This window comes from Scyliorhinus torazame, chromosome 5 (assembly GCF_047496885.1).
Source record: "Scyliorhinus torazame isolate Kashiwa2021f chromosome 5, sScyTor2.1, whole genome shotgun sequence".
Lineage (NCBI taxonomy): Eukaryota > Metazoa > Chordata > Chondrichthyes > Carcharhiniformes > Scyliorhinidae > Scyliorhinus > Scyliorhinus torazame.
Window position 1 is genome coordinate 168235776 of NC_092711.1, and position 16042 is coordinate 168251817.

Sequence of the window (16042 nt, forward strand, 5' to 3'; positions counted from 1 at the left end):
TGACTCTTGGATCAAGTATCTCACCGATCACTGCATGCTGTTCTGGTCACGATATTATAAAATGATACCAAGGCACTGAAGAGGGTGCAAAGAAGATTTATAATTGTGAAACCAGAAATGTGTAGGTACATATAAAATATCAGGAAAGGATTGACAGGCTGGGTCTCCTCTGTCCTTAGAAATGAAGGCGGAGGGGATAACCTAATAGAAATGTTTAAAATAATGGAAGGTTTTGTGAGAGAGGATATGGAGAGAATGTGGGGAAGAGCATAACTAGAGAACATCAATACTTTATACGCATGATATGGAGACACCAATCCATATCTACACGTGTTCCAGATTTTAATGTAATTGTCCAATACAGAAAACACAGTATTTTGTGTCTGTGTGGGTCTCACCCTCAAACCCAAGGAAGTAATAAGGTATGAGAATTGAAATAATATAGAGTTAGAAAGGAGAAAAGTCCAAAAAATGGAGCAGTCTGCGACAGGACACAAATTAGTTGCCTCTTATCCTGGAGAAATTAAGGACCCAACAAAGTGTGTGTCTGAAACATTAATTTATTTGACAAATATCAAAATATTAAACTCCAACTGGTATCAGGGATTATTATCAACAGAAACAAACTCCAGCTGTCAGAATGAACATGGTTCAGTCCTGGATGTGATTAACAGCAGCAATAACAGCAGAATCCAACCCCTGCAGTCACTCGTGAAGTCTCTGGTGTCTCAGCATGTGGGATGACCAAGTGAATCTCTTCCCACGCACAGAGCAGATGAACGGCCTCTCCCCAGTGTGAGTGCGTTGGTGTTTCAGCAGATCAGATGTAGTTTTATAGCTCTTTTCACAGTCAGAACATTTAAAAGGTTTCTGATCACTGTGAACAAGTTGATGTGTAGCAAGGTTCCAGAAGTGAAGGAATCTCTTCCCACACTCAGAGCAGGTGAACGACCTCTCTCCAGTGTGAACTCTCTGGTGTCTCTGCAGGTTAGATAAATGATTAAATCTTTCGCCACACACAGAGCAAGGGAACAGCCTCTCCCCAGGGTGAACTTGCTGGTGTGTGAGCAGCTTGGCTGACTGAGTGAATCCCTTCCCACACTCGGAGCAGGTGAATGGCCTCTTTCCGGTGTGAACTCGCTGGTGTCTCAGCTGATCCATTTCACTTTTGAAGCTCTTCTCACAGTCAGAACATTTAAAAGATCTCTTATTACTGTGCACAAGTTGATGTTTCATAAGGTGTGCTGACTGAGTAAATCCCTTTCCACACAGGGAGCAGGTGAATGGTCCCTCACCAGTGTGACTGCGTTGATGAGCTTCCGGCAGGGATGGAGATTTGAACCCCTTTCCACAACCTCCACATTTCCACGGTTTCTCCATGGTGCCGATGACCTTGTGTCTGTCCAGATTGGAGCCTCATTCACACACAGAACATCGTGTACAGTTTCTCTCTGCTGTGAATGATGGGATGTTTTTTCAGGCTGTGTAACTGGTTGAGGCTCGTTTCACAGTCAGCTCACTGGAACACATTCACTTGCATATGTATGTGTCTCGGTGCTTTTTCCAGTCACACTGACCTTCCCACAGATAGAAGACAAACATTTCTCCTTCCACATTCAGGGGCCGATGATATTCATATCCTGACAAATCAAAAGGCTCTCAAATCTTGAGTTTGCTGCCTGTAAGTTTTTCCATTCCATACCCTGTAAAAAGAATCAAAGTAGAATGAAACTCAATGGACAGCACAAAAACAGGTCACTGTACCCAGTGTCAGTGTATATATTCCCCATGAGCCTATCACTTCTCTCTGTCTGGAGGTCTTTCTATTCCTTTCTCTCTTGTGTCTGCAACTTGCTAAGTGCATTCATGCTGTTTTCCTCAACCAGTCCCTGTGACAGCAAGTTCCACACCCTCTGGATAAAGACATTGAATCTAACCAGTACTATCCTGTGTGGCCGAAGAGCGATGCTGCCTCTTCTCTCAATTTCCTGCAGAGGCCGAATCATTGTTGATGAAAAAGCGTTGAGCCCAGCAGCATTACTCTTGTCTGATCATCTCTGGAAAGCAGGCGTACCAGCAAAGGTAGCTCAGTCTTCACAACAGTCAGAATAAAGCCGATACCTTGTCAAGGAACTGCAATGAACCGCAAACAACTATTTGTAGGAATCCCTGCCTGCCTATCCTCCGGTAAAACATCTTGAGATGTTAGTGGCGATATGTGAATAAGATGAGGTGTTTCTTCATTCAAGTTTGTCAATTGGAATTCGACATCCTTGAAGGCTGTGGATGCTCAGTCGCTGAGTATATTCAAGACTGAATTCAAGAGATTATTGGATACAGAGGGAAAGAAGGAAAATGGCGACATGGAGAAAAAGTGGAGCAGGCTCTATGTCCTCCAACTGCTCCTGTTTATTCTGCTCTTAAGTGGCTCTTGATGGACAGTGTACTCTTTACATTTAGTAAAATGACCAATAACGATTTCAAATTTTATTTTGGTTCCATTCAGGTTCCGAGAATCGTAGAGGTGCATTGCACAAGAGGGGGCGATGGGGGTTGTTCAGCCCATCTTTCCTGTGCTGAATTTTAGAAAGAACGGACTTGTTCAGTCCGTCATTCCCATTTCATGTCCCTCGCCATGCACCTTCTCATACTCAGGTAACTATCCACCTCTCTTTTAAAATTAATTAGTGAATCATACCGCTGCATTTTCAGGCAGATCCTGGAACTCACTGAGTTTTGCTCAACTGCCATTGTGATACAGGTAGTTCAATGAAGGTTTTGCAGTGGGCAGTACGAGAGTATTTCAAAAATGTCAACTGAAAAATATGTTTGAATATTAAAATTATTGGATGGGAGGGTAGAGCTGGTCCAGGGTTCAGAATGATTTTTCTCCTGGTCACTGGGACCCTGAAGCCTCCACTTCCGGTTCCTTCACCAAAATGGCCACACATGCGCCACTTCTACCAAGTTTCTACTTTGTTTCTACCAAGATGGCGGCCGGTCACCTGGGTCAGAGGGCCGACACTAGACTCTGGACACTTTGGGAGCAGAAGGGGACAAATAGAAGTGGAGAGACAAGAAGTGAAAGAGACAGATTTTATACAACTACAACTTCATCCATGATTGAATGGTGGAGTGGACTCGATGGGCTGAATGGCCTTACTTCCGCTCCTATGTCTTATGGTCTAACTTGAACAATAACTTTGACAGAATCTCAAACCCCCAACTTCCGCAAAGTAAGAGGTGTATATGAAAACCACCACCTCCAATTCACACATCGTCCTGACTTGTCTGACATCCAGAATTGGGTGAGCAGACATTTCCTCCAATTAAACATTGGAAATAGCGAAGTCATTGAGTTTGCACATTCTCCCAGTGTCTGCGTGGGTGTCGTCCCCACAACCCAAAGATGTGCAGCGTGGGTGGATTGGCCACGCTAAATTGGAAAATAATAATTGGGAACTCGAAATTTATTTTAAAAAATAAATAGTGAAGCCATTGTCTTATGGCCCTGCTACAAACTCCATTCTCTAGCCACCATCCACCTCGCTGGAAACTGTGTTTATTTTATCCTTTCACAGGGAGTGGATATTGCTGGGAGAAATCATTGCCCACTCCAAATTGCCCTCGAGAAGATGGTAGTGAGTTGTCTTCTCAAACCGCTGTAATACATGATGTGTAGGTTGAGTCACAGCATAGCCAGGGTGGGAGTTCCAGGATTTTCACCCAACAACAGTGAAGGAACAGTGACATAGTTCCAAGTCAGGATGTTGTGTGGCTTGGAGGGGAACCTGCAGGTGATGATGTTCTCATGTGTCTACTGTTCTTGTCGTATGAGGTGGTCAAGGGTTGAAAAGTACTGTCTAAAGAGCCTGATGAGTTGCTGCAGTGCATCTTGTAGGTGATACACGCACTGTGTGCGACTAATGCAGATTTCAATGTCATATTTGACCAGATGAGCTTTTGACTACATATTTGCACCATCACTAAGACTGTTTATATCTAGCTCAATAATATTACCTGACCTAGCCCTCACCTCAGTGTGTTTGCTCTGAAACCAACATCTATGCAACTGTTATCTTTAAACTTGATGATTCCAACACACTCCTGACCAGCATCCCAACTTTTATCATCTGTAAACTTGAGATCATTTGCTGCCCATTTTCTCACTCTTACCAATTCCCTTTTCACTTGGCGCAGTCTTATCAACTGGTTGAACTGTTGATTACCAGAGGCAGCAGCAACACATCCAGCTCTACCTGGCCCTGCTCTCCTCTGCCTAAACTGGTCACTATTTCTGGATTGTTCCTGGAAGCAAGGACAACCCAGATTCTGTTCTTCATGATCATCTTCTTAAATCTCTCTCCTGACTTCGAACAAGTGCAAGGAGCTCATTGATTTCTTTGTCACTGACACTGAGATCACCCGTTCAGCTGAATCTACTTCCAAAAGTTATTTGTGAACTCGCCTGTGTCTCATTAGGTTTTGTGACTGCGTGAATCTCTTCCCACACTTGAAGCAGATGAACGGTCTTTCCCCAGTGTGACCACGCTTGTGTTTCAGCAGGTGTGATGAACTGCTGAATCCCTTCATGCACACAGAGCAGATGAATGGCCGCTCTCCAGTGTGAATTCGCTGGTGTGTGCGAAGGTTGAACAATCGATTAAATTGTTTCCCACACATGGAGCAGGTGAAAGGTCTCTCCCCTGAGTGACTACGCAGATGAGTTTCCAGTTGGGATGGAGATATGAAGGCCTTCCCACAGGCCCCGCATTTCCAAGGTTTGTCTATGGTGTGGATGTCCTTGTGTCTCTCCAGGTTGGACGATTTCACACCTGTAGATTTCAAATTTCCCATAAAAAGAGTTTATAAACATCATCATTGTCAACACCGAATAAAAATAAAGGACAGACAATTCTCGTTTGTATGGAACAAGTTTTCTGCACTTCTTTCTGCGAAACAGTAAATCCTCATCACATACGTTCTTCCTCTTTCCTATGCTGGAATCCAAACCCCAGGGTGACAAACCAGCCCACATTTTATGGGCCATATTTGAATCCACTGAGATTTGCTGCTTGGGTGTCTGACTCGTCAACTGGACCTATGTAGAACTCTGTTCCAACCGTTCTGGCAGCCAACCACCCCCTCCCTGGCCTCACATTTCTGTCAGCAGCCCACCCAACACCGCCCACCTCTTCACACAGACCCATGCAGGCTTACCTTTAATTTTCACCATGAGAGTTTGTCAGTCTGCCAAACCTTTCAAACCACCTTCAAAATTCCTTTCCTTACAGTTTACCCGCTCCCTCCACTCTGGCTGGGTTCAGTTCTCAAGTCCCTCTGTGTAGAGTGAGAATAAATCGGTAATTTTCTCTCCTGGTCACTGGAATCCTGATGCCCCGCCCACTCTGTTGTTTCACCAAGATGGCCACAGCTGAAGCAAACAAGCCCCGGGAGCTCAAAATCAGGATCTGTGGGTTCTTCTTGGCAGTTTGGGGCCTCCAGCGGGTGTTTGTGAATCCTCCCCGCCCACCTCCCAGGGCTTCCTTCCGTTCCAGAGATCAGAGTCCTCATTGATTTGAGTGCAAAGTGTCAGCTCTTATTTATTGTTCCCCTCCCCCATCCTCTGATGTGAACCATCCTCCAGTCGCTGAAGCAGGATGGTGACCTTTAACCTGGGCCTGTTCCTAGGAGGGAGAAGCCCCGCAGCTGCAAATCAGGGAGCTGACAATGATTGTGAAGGGTTTGCGGATCCTCCCTCCCACCGCCTGATGCTAACTTTGCTTCCCCGGGACAAAGGACTCTCCTCCAGACGAACAACAGCATTGCGCCTGCGCGCTACTGTCTCACCTCATCAACCGCACTGCGCATGCTCCAGATCACAATGCCCAGGGGAATGATTGATGGCGGCTCCGGACCACTAGTAATAGGGGGCGGGACTGGAGGACTGAATGGAAGCAGCTGGTCCTCCAACCAATCGGAGCGAATGAGGGGCAGTGAATGAAGCATGCACAATGCGGGAAATGGTGAGGGGTGGATGCTTTTTTTCTTGGATCTGTAATTTGTAAGCGGCAAATTGCAGATCGGAGCGTATGATGGAACCGGCTTGTGGACGGGACGATTTCTATAAAGGTTCTGTCATCTACAAACTCCCTCAAAAACTTAGCAATCCCATTTGTACTGAGCGGGGCCAAAGATCCCTAAAGTCGTCCCGGTTAATGATCACCATCTTTATTGGGGGCAATGTGCAGCACTGAGCATGTGCGGCCGCCATCACGTTGGGGGCAATATTTTCATAGCTGGGTGGAGCTTGTCCCCCATTGTTTCGAATAGAGACAAACTGTCCATCAAACTGGGTCACCCTTTGTGTCCCAGTGTCTTAATGAGGAGGCAGGGTGGAAGCAGGGAAGGAAAGAAAAGGATGTAACTCCTGCTCTCTGGATCCTACTACCTCAAGGGACGTCCTGCCTTAAGTGCCCAGAAATCTGTGGCAAACGTACCCTAAAACATATGGAATTATGCTCACTACTCCCAAAATGTTCCCCTACTGGAACCTCAACCACCTGTCCAGGCTCATTCCCCAATACCAGATCCAGTACTGCCCCTCCCCTCGTTGGACTATCTACATATTGCACCAAGAAGGGACTGCTGACAATGACAAGGGGTAAAGTTAAGTTCAGTAGGGCACACGAGTGGTCATCCTAAGTTAGAATTATATTCACACCCAAAGATGTGCTGGTTGGGTGGATTGGCCATGCTAAATTGCCCCTTAATTGGAAAAGAAATATAATTGGCTTCTCTAAAATATTTTTTAAAAGTTAGAATTATAGAATCCCTGTTTCTGGAAGGGCCGTTTATGAGCTTTGACGGGCTGACTGAGCTGTTTGGGTTGGCGTGGGGAGAATGTTTTAGGTACATGCAGGTGCTGGACTTTGCAAGGAAGGTCTTCCCGATCTTCCCAATAGTGCCTGTCTCCTCTCTGTTGGAGGTGGTGTTGTCAGCGGACAAGGTGAGGGGGTGGGGGGGGGGGGGGGGGGGGGGTGGCGACAGGGAATCGTCTCGGTGATTTACAGGAGGGTTTTGGAGGAGGATGGGGTGTCCATGGAGGGGTTAATGCGAAGTGGGAGGAAAAGCTGGCTGTGGCGCTGGAGGAGGGGTGTGTGCTGCGTAGGCAAAACGCCTCGATTTTGTGTGTGACGCTGATACCGCTGAAGGTGGTGTACAAGGTGCACCTTACAAAGTCTTGAGGTCTTGACACCTTCAGGTGATGCCACCTAAGACAGAGTAAATAAAATCAGGAATACTCAGGAAGTATCAATTTGAGGATCATAGATGTCCCAGAGATAACAAAGGAATAGATCAGAGTTTTAGCAACAGATGCTCTGAGCCTTGGGTGGAGTCAGGCGATGTTACTGAGGTGGAATCCAGTCTTCAAGATGATGTAAATATGTGGTTGGGAGCAAGTCACGAGGTCAAATATCACACCAACCATTTGGACAATCTCTTTCAACCTCAATCTCAAAACAATGACCAGGGTGAGGGATGGAGTCAGTGGCTAATAAAGGAGTTTGTTACAGGGGCTGAACGCAATGTCTTCCCAATACTGAAGTGGAGAAAGTTTCTGCTCACCCATTACTTACTGTCAGAACTGTGTGTGCCTTGGAGGGAAACCTGGATGTGATGGTGTTCACAGACCCGATATCTTGGTCCTTCAAGGAGGCAGAGGTTGAGGGTTTGGGAGATTCTGTCAATGTTCTGGTTGAATTTTGGAAATATAAATTCCCTCTCCTTCTCCGCCTCTGCTCTCAATCGTTTCTCACTCTCCCCCCACCACAGAGGCCCGAAACGTTTCTGGCCCAGACCTGCGGAAGGTTCCCTTCCCTGAACGATATCAGTGAATCAGTTGTTCTTTTGTGAAAATCTGGCAGTTTTCAAGGTCACCTTTTCCGAGTGCCGGCCTCACAGGTTTTGAACATAACATAAGAACATAAGAACTGGAAGCAGGAGTATGCCACCTGGACCTTCGAGCCTGCTCCGCCATTCAATGAGATCATGGCTGATCTATTGTCGACTCAGCTCCACTTTCCCGCCAGAACACCATAACCCTTTATTCCTTTATTCTTCAAAAAACTATCTATCTTTATCTTGAAAACATTGAATGAAGGAGCCTCAACTGCTTCACTGGGCAGGGAATTCCATCAATTCACATGGAAGGAAAAAACACCGTTCACAGTGGAGAGAAACCATACATGTGTTGTGTGTGTGGACGAGGTTTCAGCCAATCTTCTGGCCTGTCAAGACACAAGCGCATTCACACTGGCGCGAAACCGTGGAAATGTGGGGATTGTAAGGCAGCATTTGGTTTCCCGTCTGAGCTGGAAACTCATCGACGCATTCACACTGGGGAGAGACCATTCATCTGCTCCGTGAGTGGGAAGAGATCTACTTGGTCATCAAACTTGCTGACACAACAGCGGGTTCACACTGGAGAGAAGCTGTTCACCTGCTGTGTGTGTGGAAAAGGATTCACTGATTCATCCAAGCGACTGAAACAGCAGCGAGTTCACACCGGGGAGAGACCATTTGCCTGAACTGAGTGTGGGAAGGGATTCACTCATATATCCACCCTACTGAGACACCAGCGAGTTCACACTGACAAAATACCTTTTAAATGTCTGCACTGTGGGAAGTTCTTTAAAAGCTCTGGAAAACGGATGTACCATCAACATGTTCACACTGATGAGAGACATTTTAAATGCCCAGACTATGTGAAATGTTATAAAGTCTCCTGGGAGCTGATGGCCCATCAACATATTCACACTGATGAGAGACCGTTCAGGTGCTCTCGCTGTGTGACTGGGTTCAGGCGATCATCTCAACTCACTGTCCACCAGCGAATTCACACTGGGGAGAGGCCATTCATCTGATTGTGGGAAGGGATTCATGCAGTCATCCGCCTTGCTGAAATACTAGTGGGATCATATTGGGGTGGTACAGTAGCACAGTGGGTAGCACTGTTGCTTCATAGTGCCAGGGTCTCAGGTTCGATTCCCGGCTTGGGTCACTGTCTATGTGGAGTCTGCACGTTCTCCCCGTGTCTGCGTGGGTTTCCTCCGGGTGCTCCGGTTTCCTCCCATGAGTCCCGAAAGAGATGAACATAGAATAATACAAGAGCAGCACGATGGCGCAGTGGTAGCATTGCAGTCTCACGGCACCGAGGTCCCAGGTTCAATCCCAGCTCTGGGTCACTGTCCGTGTGGAGTTTCCACATTCTTCCCGTGTTTGCGTGGGTGTCACCCCCACAACCCAAAAGATGTGCATGGTAGGTGGATTGAACATGCTAAATTGCCCCTTAATTGGAAAAGGTGAATTGGGTACTCTAAATTTAAAAAAAAACAGAACAATACAGCACAGGAACAGGCCCTTCGGCCCTCCAAGCCTGCGCCGACCCTGGTACCTGCCTAAACTAAAACTGTCTGCACCTATGGAGTCCATATCCTTCCATTCCCACCCTATTCATATATTTATCTAGTTGTCCCTTAAATGCCGCGACGGTACCGGCTCCCACCACCTCCCCAGGCAGCACGTTCCATATATTTCCCACCCTGTGTAAAAAACCTGCTCCGCACATCTGTTCTGAACATTTCCCCGTGCACTTTAAACCTATGTCCCCGAGTACTTGGCTCTCCTACCCTAGGAAAGAGCACCTGACTATCCACTCTGTCCATACCACTCATAATCTTGTAAACCTCTATCAGCTCGCCTCTCAACCTCCGTCGTTCCAGTGAGAACTGACCGAGTTTATCTAACGTGCTGTTGGGTAATTTGGACATTCTGAATTCTCCCTCCGTGTACCCGAACAGACGGCAGAATGTGGCGACTCGGGGCTTTTCACTTCATTGCAATGTTAATGTGAGCTTACTTGTGACAAGAGATTATTATTAAAGACAGACCTTTCAAATGTCTAAACTGTGGGAAATTCTATAAAACGTCCGGGGAACTGATGCCCCATCAGCTTGTTCACTGATGAGAGACCGTTCAGGTGCTCTCACTGTGGGACGAGATTCATGCGATCGGAGCAACTCACTGTACACCGGCGAATTCACACTGGGGAGATCCAATATTTCCTCATAGTTAAAATTCTCCATCCCTGGTAACATCATCATAAATCTCCTCTGCAGCAGGCAGCATGAGGTCCCAGGTTCGATCCCGACTCTGGGTCACTGTCCGTGCGGAGTTTGCACATTCTCCCCCCGTTTGCGTGGGTTTCACCCCCACAACACAAAGTTGTGCAGGGTAGGTCGATTGGCCAAAATAAATTGCCCCTTAATTGGAAAAATTAATTGGGAACTCTAAATTTAAATAAATAAATAAATAAATCTCCTCTGCAGTCTCTCTCGTGTGATCACATCCTTCATGTAATATGGCTGTGGTCTAACTGGTGTTTGATGCAGTTCCAGCACAATCTCCCTGTTCTCATAATCTCAGCCCTCGGCTACCAAAGGAAACTATCCCACCTGCCTTCCTAAGCACTGAAGAGAGAGAGTGATTGGCAGCTGAGAGAGACAGAGGGAGAGAGAGGAAGCAGAGGGAGTGAGAGGCACCAGAGAGAAAGGAGCACCAGAGACTGAGAGAGGCAGGAGAGAGAGAGGAGAGAAGAGAGAGACAGTCTAGTCAGTAACAAAAATAAGTGATGGAATTGAGTTCAGACATGGATCTGCATGAACTGACACCACTTTACTGACAGATTGACATGGTAGTTACTTTACTTGAATCAATGTTATTCAATTTTGAATAAAGGCTAAGATTAACTATATCACAATCACCCAGTATCAACTAGGTCTCCTGTTTAATACAGAACAGGATTAAACCCAGTGTCCAATATTCGAGGTCTATGTGGCTGTTGGATGCCTGGTTTCACTGGACAGCTGACGAGCCCACAGCTTCACTGAACTCGTCTACCCAGGGTCTGTTTCTAAACCCTCATCACAACATATTACCTGGTTAGCTATTGCATATATCATCATGGTCAGACACCTCACACAAAGCTCAACCAGAAACAACGGTTCTTCTTTCTACTCATCCCAGCTCCTACAATGGGTCACAGCATCTCCAGCCCTCAGCTCTGTTACTGGGCTGTCATTGACATGAGCAACAAAGAGACAGCAAGTTGCCTGAGGCTGAATGGGAAGTTGAAACTTGTGACTCAAAACCAACTGTGTAAGATCTCTGAAAAGATCAGGAATTTTAAAAGATAAATTCTATACCCAGTGAACAAATTAATGAGACATAAGACAAAAACATCATGTTTTATGATTTTTACTGCAACAAACTAGAAGCAACAATGCCTAAACACTATTTTTATAGGGAACGTATCCCTTAAACTACAAATAGAATGTAGCCCTTTTACTTTTAAGACAATCAAAAATCACACTCCATGGTTTTGTCGCTGAAGTTGTCACTCAATTCTCCTGGAACCAGCCCAATGTGATTCTTCATTCCTGTGTTTACTTCCATTCTGTTCCTTTGCCTGACTGGCAATCCTTCACCCCAGAAGTGTCTTTTGCAGTGATAGTTTTCCTGATGATATTCAGGTCCTGATAAACCAAGTGACTCTTCCAAATCCTGACGTGACGTTCGTTTTTTTTCTGCAAATCTTCATCTAATATCCTGTAAAAGGAATTTATAAATGGAAATTGAGAACAGGCAATTCTAGTTTCCATCCAACACACTCTCCCTCCATTCTCACTCTGTAATGTTCATCCTCCTAATTCTCTAAAGGTGCTGATTCAGGCTGACTGACAGATCCCTGCTCACTGCTTCCCATCTTGGAGAGGCCTGAAAAGCTCCATGCAGACTGCCAGACATAAATATGTCTATATTACTGAACTCAAAATGTGTGGAACATATAGACTAGATTCACTTCCTTTCTCTACAGTTGCTGCAAGTTACCAATGACCCCTCAGGATGAGAAAAGAAATGGAAAGATGAAGTAGACTTGGAGCGGCTGCTGCCTCTTGTGGGGCATTCCAGAACAAGAGGTAATAGTCTCACGGTCAGCGGTAGCAAATTCAAAACAGTTTTAATTAAAAAAAATTTTTTTTTAGAGTAACCAATTATTTTTTTTTCCAATTAAGGGGCAATTTAGTGTGGCCAATTCACCAACTCTGCACATCTTTGGGTTGTGGGGGTGAAACCTACGCAGACACGGGGAGAAAGTGCAAATTCCACACAGACAGTGACCCGGGGCCGGGATCGAACCCAGGTCCTCAGCACCGTAGACAGCAGTGCTAACCACTGGTCCACAGTGCTGCCCTATTCAAAACAGAGTTGAGGAAAAACTGTTTCTCCCAAGGGCTGTGAATATGTGGAATTCACTACCCCAGAGTGCGGTGGAGCTGGGACAGTGAGTAAATTTAGAGTTGGACAGATTTTTAATCGGGTTCAATGGTTCTGAAGAACTCTCAGGACAGTGGAGATAAGGCCAGGATGAGATCAGCCATGACCGAATGGCAGAGCAGACTCGATGGGCCAAATGGCCTAATTCTGCTCCTATATCTTATGAACTTCTGGTTAAAGTCCAACAGGTTTATTTCGATGTCACTAGCTTTCGGAGCTCTGCTCCTTCCTCAGGTGAAGGAGCAGCGCTCCAAAGCTAGTGACATCGAAACAAACCTGTTGGACTTTAACCTGGTGTTGTAAGACTTCTTACTGTGCTCACCCCAGTCCAACGCCGGCATCTCCACATTATGAACTTCTGAAAGGGGGAGACATTGATTTGATTCCCAGATGTTGCCCAGAGGAGGAAGTTTTAGTCTGAAACTCATTGTCCAATCTCCACATTGTGACATCACAAAGGAGCTCATCCTCTAAATCAGCCAATAGGAATCGATCCGCTCCGCGGCGACGTCAATGCATTAGTGCGCACACGCAGGCGCGCGGACGCGCGAGCCCCGTCCCCACCCTTTGTTCTCTCTTCCCCAACACATCCTCGAAACGGTGTCCAGGCAACCGGCTGACAGTTCCGGCCGTCGGTGATGTCCCCCTCCCCTGACCCGGGACTGCGCAAGTCTTAGGGAGAGGGGAAGCTCCGCATGCGCAGGAGAGCTCACTTCCGCTGACCTTTCCGCTCAGATGTTGACCAATGGAAAGACTGGGAGGACCGGAAATAATCTGCCCCTCCGCCAATCAGATGCGGAAGTTGGAAAAGGAGGTTTCTGCGGAGCAAAGCTGTTGTTCCTTGAACCCTGAATGAGCTTGAGCTTCACACAGACTCCTGTCTGCAACATCTGTGAGTAAAACACTTTCTTTTCTCCCCCTTTTCTCATTCTCACTTTTAATTGGTCACTTGCAGCAACTGAAGGGAAAGGAAGTGAGGGTGCGGACTCTGCAAAGCTTGGCCCAGGTCTCTCTCTCTCTCTTAAAGACATTGACATCCTTTGCTCCCTCAGCTTGACACATTTATTTGTCTGGCTAAAAGGATGTTCACAATTAAAGGGCTGGTTTCTCCAGGAGATGGCTGGCATTGATGGGGTCAGTAAACAGGCCAAATCCAACCCAGCCAATTACTTCCCTGTCGGAATACTCTCCATCATCAGCAAAGTGATGGAAGGAGTCATCAAAGGTCCTATTAAGTGGCACTTATTCTGCAATAACCTGCTCCTGGACGCTCAGTTTGGGTTCCGCCAGGGTCACTCAGCTCCTGACCTCATTACATCCTTGGTTCAAACTTGGACGAAAGAGCTGACTGCCAAAAGTGAGGTGAGAGTGACTCCCCTTGACATCAAGGCAGCATTTGACCTAGTATGGCATCAAGGAGCCCCAGCTAAACTGGAGTCAATGGGAATCGGGGGATAACTTTCCACTGGTTGGAGTCATACCTGGCACAAAGGAAGATGGTTGTGGTGATTGGAGGTCAATCATCTCAGCTCCATGACATCACTGCAGGAGTTCCTCAGGGCAGTATCCTAGGCCCAACCATCTTCAGCTGTTTCATCAATGATCTCCCATCATAAGGTGAGAAGTGGTGATGTTTGTGGATGACTGCACAATGTTCAGCACCATTCTCAACTCCTCAGATAATGAAGCAGTCCATGTCCAAATTCAGTAAGACCTGGACAATATCCAGACTTGGGCTGATAAGTGGCAAGTTACATTCGCGCTACACAAGTGTCAGGCAATGACCATCTTCGAAAAGAGAGGATCTAACTACCACCCCTTGACATTCAGTGGCATTCCCATCGCTGACACCCACACAACCAACATCCTGGGGGTTACCATTGATCAAAAACTGAACTGGACTAGCCATATTAATACTGTAGCTACCAGGGCAGATCAAGGGTTGGGAATCCTACGACGAGTAACACGCTTCCTGATACCCCAAAGCCTGTCCACCAGACATCTACAAGCACAAGTCAGGAGTGTAATCGAATGCGCTCCACTTTGCTGGATGAGTGCAGCTCCAACAACAAAGAAGCTCTATCCAGGACAAAGCAGCCTAATTGATTGTACCCCCTTCCATAAACATTCAAATCTTCCACCACCGACAAACAGTAGCAGCCGTGTATACCACCTACAAGATACACTGCAGTAACTCCGAAAGGTTCCTCAGACAGCAACTTCCAAACCCACAACCACTACCATCTAGAAGGACGAGCAGCAGAAACCTGGGAAGCCCACCACCTGGAAGTTCTACTCCAAGTTACTCACCACCGTGACTTGGAAATATATTGCCATTCCTTCACTGTCCCTGAGGCAACATCCTGGAATTCCCTCCCTAACAGCACAGGGGATGTACCTACACCTCCAGGACTGCAGCAGTTCAAGAAGGCAGCTCACCACTACTTCGGAAGGGCAACTGGGGAAGGGCAATAAATGCCGGCCTAACCAGCATTGTCCACATCCCGTAAATTAATTTTTAAAAATTTAATATTGGACAGAGATATGTCTAGTGTTGTTATATGGTATGTATTGTAGATATTATTGATGGTTCTGTAATAAAATACATGGATTATTATTTCTACTTTTGTAACGTAGTACTGTACCTACATTATATATTTCCAGTTATAGTCATTGCAGCACTGACAGAATCCATTTGGGAACTCAAGTCAATGCTGACTCTCTGTACAGCAATCCAGTCAGTCCCATTCCCCCTCGATATCCCTGTTCACCTGCAAGTTTATTTTCTTCAAGTAACCATCCTATTTTACTTTAAATTATTGATCATCTCGACTTCCACAACCCTTGTGGGCAGTGAGTTCCCTGTCATGACTAAATAAAATTCTTCCTCAGAATTTCCCTACCTCTAATCAGTAAATATACTTATATGGAGATTCTCTACTCTTGTACAGGTTTTAGTGAGTTTAGATTTGTTGATCAGCGCCTTCACGAAAACTGGGAGGGAAAATAAGTGAATACAATCTGTATATTACACACATTTTTCATCCAGTAATATCGACATATATCTGTCTGGCAGCCTGCATGAAGATTTTCAGGTCTCTGTGTCCAGGACAGGAAGCAGTGAGCTTGGATCTGTCAATGAGCCTGAATCAGCACCTTCAGGAGAATTAGGAGGGTGAATATTAGATACAATGAAAATGAAATGAAAATCGCTTATTGTCACAAGTAGGCTTCAAATGAAGGTACTGTGAAAAGCCCCTAGTCGTCACATTCCGGCGCCTGTTCGGGGAGGCTGTTACGGGAATTGAACCGTGCTGCTGGCCTGCCTTGGAGTGTGTGGGATTGAGATTTACAGCATTTCAGGGGAAGAGAGAGGAAAGAATGTTCGATATAAACTAGAATTGTCTGTTCTGAGTTTCTATCCTGTACTAACAATGATTACTATTGTAAAATCTGTTTGCAGGAAGTTCGAACAAGAGGAGTTTGAGGCCGATATCTCAAACTAAATATCACATCAAGAACTGACTGAGTAACTCAATTCTTGGGATCATCGGCCTTTGAATCTAGAAGGAGAAATGTTTGTCTATTCTGTCTGCTTCACGAGATTTTAAACATTAGTGTGTCTGGAAAAGCACTGAGACAC

At 46.0% G+C, this 16042-nt stretch overlaps 1 protein-coding gene and 1 long non-coding RNA gene across 2 annotated transcripts in view; one reads left to right on the top strand and one right to left on the bottom strand.

The window, feature by feature from the left end:
- The window catches only part of LOC140418030 (uncharacterized), a 76210-nt gene that overhangs the window by 58406 nt on the left and 1762 nt on the right, over window positions 1-16042 (top strand). The gene's annotated exons all lie outside the window — the stretch shown is intronic.
- LOC140422310 (uncharacterized) lies at window positions 11304-12957 on the bottom strand. Its single transcript, XR_011947374.1, has 2 exons — window positions 12722-12957; window positions 11304-11670 (listed from the first exon to the last, which is right to left on the bottom strand). It is a non-coding gene; the product is annotated as an uncharacterized lncRNA (long non-coding RNA).